Source organism: Triticum aestivum, chromosome 2D, assembly GCF_018294505.1.
Source record: "Triticum aestivum cultivar Chinese Spring chromosome 2D, IWGSC CS RefSeq v2.1, whole genome shotgun sequence".
NCBI lineage: Eukaryota > Viridiplantae > Streptophyta > Magnoliopsida > Poales > Poaceae > Triticum > Triticum aestivum.
In genome coordinates this window covers 71,684,609-71,691,116 of record NC_057799.1, presented here as the reverse complement: position 1 = coordinate 71,691,116, position 6,508 = coordinate 71,684,609, and the positions used below count along the sequence as shown (strand labels likewise).

The 6,508-nt window shown below is 46.1% G+C and overlaps 1 long non-coding RNA gene and 1 pseudogene across 2 annotated transcripts in view; one reads left to right on the top strand and one right to left on the bottom strand.

The window, feature by feature from the left end:
- The first annotated feature begins 204 nt into the window (after positions 1 to 204).
- Positions 205 to 3,001, top strand: LOC123051650 (putative F-box/LRR-repeat protein 23; annotated as a pseudogene).
- An 803-nt stretch (positions 3,002 to 3,804) lies between these two features.
- Positions 3,805 to 6,508, bottom strand: part of LOC123051649 (uncharacterized) — a 5,579-nt gene continuing 2,875 nt past the window's right edge. For both annotated transcript variants that reach the window (XR_006424228.1, XR_006424227.1), the window contains one exon: positions 3,805 to 6,087. This is a non-coding gene — a long non-coding RNA (uncharacterized lncRNA). The remainder of the gene's footprint in view (positions 6,088 to 6,508) is intronic.

The following is a 6,508-nucleotide window of genomic DNA, read 5'->3' as shown; positions in this document are numbered from 1 at the left end:
ATGTGCGTATGTGCGTTCATAGGGTGAGTGTATGCACGTATGTATGAGCGTTTGCGTTTGTACTGTGTTGAAAAAAGAAGAAGGAAGCAATACTATACTGGGTGGGCCTGGGCCTGGGCCTGGATCGACATGCGCGGTTACGCGGCCCTTCGACCGGAGAGACGAGACGAAGCAAGTGCAAAACCGTGGTCCATTTCCATTTCCACAGCCTAGTCTCGCGGCTCTCGACTCCCGTGGCGATGATGCCTTCCTCCTCCTCCTCCTCCCGCCGCCGTCGCCGCCGCCGCGGCAACCGCAACAGGCCTCCTCCTCCTCCAGCGCCGAAGACGCAGCCGGGGGAGGTCACGAGTGACGACGCGGAGCTTCCGCCGTCGGCCGCTGTCCACAGGCTGGAATGCATCCCATTCTCACGCCCGGCTCCACCAAAACCTAACCCTCCACAGCCTCAACCCCAACCCCATGGCGCGACGCACCCCTCCTCCTCCTCTCGCCGCCGTCGCGGCCGACGCGGCCGCAAGGGGACAGCACCAGCGCCAGCGCCTGCGGCGGAGGAGGCGAGGGACTGGGCGGGGCTCCTGCTGGACGCGCTCTGCGCCATCCTCCACAAGCTCGACCACGTCGAGATCCTGACCGGCGCGGGGCAGGTGTGCCGCTCCTGGCGCCGCGCCGCGCGCGACGTGCCCGCGCTCTGGCGCCGCATCGACATGCGCGGCCACGCGGACATCCACGAGCTCTACCTCTGCGGGATGGCGCAGGTCGCCGTCCGCCGCAGCGCGGGGCAGTGCGAGGCGTTCTGGGGCGAGTACGCCGCCCATGAAGGCCTGATCCTCTTCCTCGGCGACCAGTGAGACTCTCTCCCCCTAACTTTTGGGCCCCTCAATTTGATCGTTTGGCTGATGACCTTGTGCTTCATTTTATCCTCGAATTATGATTTCGTTTAGCTGCTTCCGTCCAAATTTATGGGCTCCGAAATTTAAGGATTTATTTCCGAATTGGATCAGTTGGGTTAGATACCGTGATCAGGTGAAGATTGATGAATACACACTAACCTGAGAAATGATGTCCTGTGCAGTTTCCCGTTCATAATTCTGTCGTCATATATTCCTATGCCTGATTCTATGTATTGTACTACTAAATGTTTCATACTATTTCTATAGCATGGGACAGTAGGTAACTAAATGCACAAGTGGGGAAATTGCTGCTCGGTGTTGTAGCCTTTAAGTATGTTTTATTCAGCCAAACATAGAAAGCTGAATGAACTCTGAATGAACTCTGAAGTATATTAACTTCATCTAAGCCTGGTGATTCCAGCATTAGAATATAGAAATGCTCTGCAACATGTTGGCAATTGAGAATTCATCAAGTGAGTCCACTTTAGTTTAGCACTAGTTTACTAACCATTTGGTGGTTACTTGTCTTCAGACAGTGATAGGGCACACCTTGCAAAGCGTGTGCACTGAAAATTACGGCGTAATGGGCTTATGAATCGATATGGCAATGGTAGTAGGGTAGTTGACATATTAACTGTAACTGTTTAAGACAAGCAACATGCTTTTTCGGATTAGCTAGTTTGAAATAGAGCGTAATTCTGAGATAGCTTTTCAGCAGTTAGAAGCATTACCATGTGAGACAGTCAAAAATTTGTAGATACTCTAAATTAATATTTATGCTGCTAAACTATAATTGGACTCTGCAGCCAAACATGATGACAGATTGCTCCTCTTTCTCATGTCAAATAAAATAATTATTGCACAAATTACATGTCATGGAACCCTTGTAGATGTTGGAGTAGTGCTTATGTCTGATTTATCTACCAAAGAGCCTCAATCAGTCACCCCTATTTGCTGTCATCTCTAGATTCTCTTCTATGGGCCTGTGTTTATTTTTTGTACAGCATGATTCTACCTTTTCTTTTGAAGGCCATATATACTGGTAACCATTATCCAAGTACTATGTTTGCAGGGCACCATCTCTGAAGAGTCTTCGCCTCATCTCTTGTTACCGTGTCTTCATTGAAGAATTGGTGGAGGAAGAATTGGTGGAGGCACTAAACAAGTTCCCTCTACTAGAGGAGCTCGAGCATGCCCGCAGCTAAGGCACTTCAGAATGAGTGAGCTTCGGTTCCACAATCTCCAAGACGACAGTGACGGCGAAGACGCTGACAGCGAGTTCAGGTACAACAAGAACGATGACGCCAAAGGAATCGCAACCATGCTCCAGCTACGCTCCCTACAGCTCTTTGCCAACAACCTCACCAACGAAGGGCTGACGGCGATCCTCGACAACTGCGTCCACCTCGAGTCCCTTGACATTCGCCACTGCTTCAATGTCATCATGAACGACGCCCTGCGAGCAAAGTTCTCCAGGATCAAGACGCTGAGGCTTCCCAACGACTCGACAGATGACTACGACCTCGAGGCTTTGAGCCCTATCTGGTCAGGTATTGGCATGGGCGTTGACACCGACAGTGACGGTGATTTCTTCTATGGCGGGCCTGACTACATTCTGGACTCGGATGAGTACGACGATTACTTGGATCCTGAGCGCTACCTTGATGGCGTCTACATCGGCAGGCGTGTTACTCTCATGGATCTGCTTGATTCGGGCTACTGAATGCTGGGGCCTCTCTTGACTTTCGTCAACATCGGCAGACGTGTTACTCTAATGGATCTCTGCTCGATTCGGGTTCACTGGGGCCTCTCTCAACTTTTGCTGGAAGATTTGAGTACCGACCGCAGTGCAGTCTATCTAGTTGCGCGCATCGACATCTAGTATGTGAACTGAGTCGTGAGTGTGTTATAACTTACAAGATGACCCGTGCCGTAAAGGCCGAGAGCAAGCCAATTATTGAAAGAATGTGCATCAAAATATGTAGACACATAAGAAAACATATGAAAATAAGTACTGATTGATGATAGATAGATTGTTGCTGATGGTACATGTTTTCTAAGAAGCTTACGAACTACTCCCTTCATTCCAAAATATAGTGCGCCTGTGCTTCTCGAGGTCGAACTTTAACCATAAATTTAACGAACGAGACCGACTGCGGCGGGTGAAAAAATTACATAATTAAAAACTTCTTTCGAATACGAATTCACTGATATAATTTTTGCTCCCGCCGCAATCGGTCTTAGTAGTTAAATTTACGGTCAAAGTTGAAGCACGGAGATAGAGGAAGCACTACATTGTGGAATGGAGGGAGTATCATTTACAATGTTATGAGCAAGACATGTAGATAGGCAGAGCTACATTAGACAAATGTATCACGGGATGTTTAGAACGATTTCTTCGAGGCAAGTCTTCATAGCTGCTGTTCTTCATGGCCGAGGTGCACATATGCCTCACATCTGATGCAAATATGGCGTTGCGTGCCCACCATGCGAGGCAGCAGGCGCGGGACACCACGGCGGATCCATCGTCGATCTCACATCCATCGGCAACATGCAGACTCCACACTTTGACAAGAGTAGTTCATGGGATACGTCAGCGCCTCAAGTCCCGTGAGCTATTGTGTGTCCCATGTCCTACTCTACCTTGCCATTTACCGCACTTCCACTCCGAGGGGCACAACCAACCGTCGGACATGGACACTGCCGAAACATTAAGGACGGTCACCGGTGGAAATTTAGAATAGTTTTATGTTACATGTAATCGTATGAATTTGATGATTTGCAAATGGGATATCCGATTGCGGAAACAATTTTTTGTTTATTCACTATCTGCAGACACATCCGCACGTTTGGGAAAGGATTTTGATACTTGTGGTTGTAGATGTTTTTATATTAAGATAAGTGGGAATAAATCTGACAAAACAATACAGATTATACCAATTACATAAAGTACAAGTTAGCATCAAAGATAATATTACAACCGTGCCATTGTCACAAAGAGCCACACACTCTGGAGTCTGGACACCTATACACACGGGTTGCACATATGACATATAACGCCAGAGATAACCATGTGGTGGATTGTTGTCCTTTTCCATCGACCAGTTCATCCTCTTCCTCTCCCCACTGTACTCGAGAAAGCACCTGCTAGAGGCGGCTCACGCTGGGCTCCATCTTCGCGCGCGGCGGATCACGCTGCAGCTTGGCAGGGGAGTGGCTCCGGCTGCAGCTCAGAGGCGCTGCGGCTCCAACTGCATCTCGGTGGTCCGGCAGCTCGGAGGCGCAGCAGCTCCAACTGCATCTCGGTGGTCCAGCAGCTCCAACTGCATCTTGGCGGTCCAGCAGCTCCCGCTATAGCTTGAAGCTGCGGAATCAGCAGATGGCGCCACTGTCACTCAAATCGGCGAGCCAAATCCTCATAGTTGTTGTTGCCGCTCCCTGCCGAAGGTGGCATTTGTTCTGGCTGTGTGGCAGCCTGGCACTCCCTGAAGCTAGTTACTTTCCACGGCAAGGGAGGCTCCAGCAAGCCCACGGCGGTCGCCGTTGCTGCTCAGGTAAAAACTAACCTCCTTCGGTGTTTGATGAATCTGTAGAATTTTTGTGATTCAATTCCACTGTAGCACAAGGGGCGCCATGATCTACTATTTTGCCGAGAGTAGCGGCATGGCAAAGTACATCTTCGTTTTCTGAAAAATAGAACAAGATGCAGGGACTGATCACTCGTAGAAGTAAACTCCAAAAGGAGAAGCTTATAACTTCACTAAATAACTATATCAGGAGCAACATTACTGATTACATCCTCATGGTTTCGTCATTTACAACAGGCCCAGTTGGAAAATGGCCTATCAGGCCATTGACGTTGCTGATGTGGTGCATCGGCCCACATCGGTGAACCATCGTCGGAGTTGAACTTGTTGATGGACAATGACGGAATGCATCCCCTGAATGAAGTGAGCATTTTCCTGTTTGTTTATCTAGCCTTTCATTCTTACCATAGACATACAAATGAAAAAAGAGGTACTCCCTCCGTCCGAAAAAGTTTGTCCCAAGCTTGTCTCTCAAATGGATGTATCTAGCACTAATTTGATGCTAGATACATTCATTTGAGGGACAAGCTTTTTCGAACAGAGAGAGTATGGAAGAAAGAGGGTGGAGACTAAACAAAGATACCAAATTAATACAGAGTGATAATGAAAATAGAAAACGAAATGTGAATAAAGAGAAACCAAAGACTCATAAAACAGAGAGTAAGAACAAACAACGAGGACCTAGCACTACTATGTTAATAGGCATGTCTCAAGAGTAGTGTTGATACTTAGATGAGTGATGCAACATTGGAGTACTAATTAGTGGCTGGGACTGCGAGCGGGGTATATTGTATATAATACGTAGTTGAGTGATCGCCTTTAGATGTTTCAGATGCTGAAGAGTATTTTCCAATGAACATATATATTACGCTATGCATACTGACATATGCACTTCCTTGGAATTGTTGATATGTATGTATCATTGCTAGCAGCCGTCGTTGGCCTACTTGGAGAACAAATAAGCATTTTAACATAAGGGCATCACAAAAAAATCAGAATACAAAAACTATGTTAGGTCTGCAGTTTTTTTCATGCATCATATGAGTTTAGTGTACTTCTTGTGCAGCAGCAACCAGAAGCCAAAAGAACCCAATACTGTACAATCTAAAATAAAAACATGTCCACAAGCCTAATAACATTGAAAGTCTTAGTCCTACTACAACAGTTCAAACAATCAATAGTCAGAAGAGGCTAATTAAGGTACTGGTATAAGGTACTTAACTGGGTATACATAATATCTAGGATCAAAGAATTTAGATAAGATGCCAAGGGTTCTTCACTCTATAAATGGAACTCACCTGAACACTAAAGCCATGGTTTTCATTGCATAGCTCTAGACTAAATAATAAGGGCAATACCAAAAGATTTATGCATTAGTGCATGAACTAAGATAAAATAAAATGAGCCTATAATGATGGTGTTACTTTCTTGCGCAAGCACCAAAACTTTGCCGAAAAGTAAAATATACTGGGAGCATTGTACCTTTATTTTCCCTATAATCCTTGCCCTTGCTTCTAGATTATATGATGGCGGTGCAAGCTAGCCAACATCTTCAGATTAGTCCATCCAAAAAGCACCCCAAAGGTAACAGTTGGGTTGATTGTGTCATTCTTGAAACGCCATTATCAGAAATTCAGTTGGTGCTTAATAGTAAATAGAAGTGCAGGACATGCTCATCACGCTTACCTAGGACTCATAGGCCTTATCTAATCCCTCGCCAAAGCAAATCATCTATTCTATGTGAAATAGGCAAGAGGTAGGCAAAAATGCTATATACCAAAGAGTATACGTCAATCTAAACTGACGTACTGCTCACAAGAAACAGAGTATGATAACACGTCATTGCTCACTCTAAAAATAAAATAAGTTGTTGGAAAGGAGGGGGGGGACTATTTTATTTATACAGTTTAGTTTTGTGATTTAGTGCAAATAAGAACATGTCCAAACCTGATAGGCACGGCACCAAAGAGTATACGTCAATCTAAACTGACGTACTGCTCACAAGAAATAGAGTATGATAACATGTCGTTG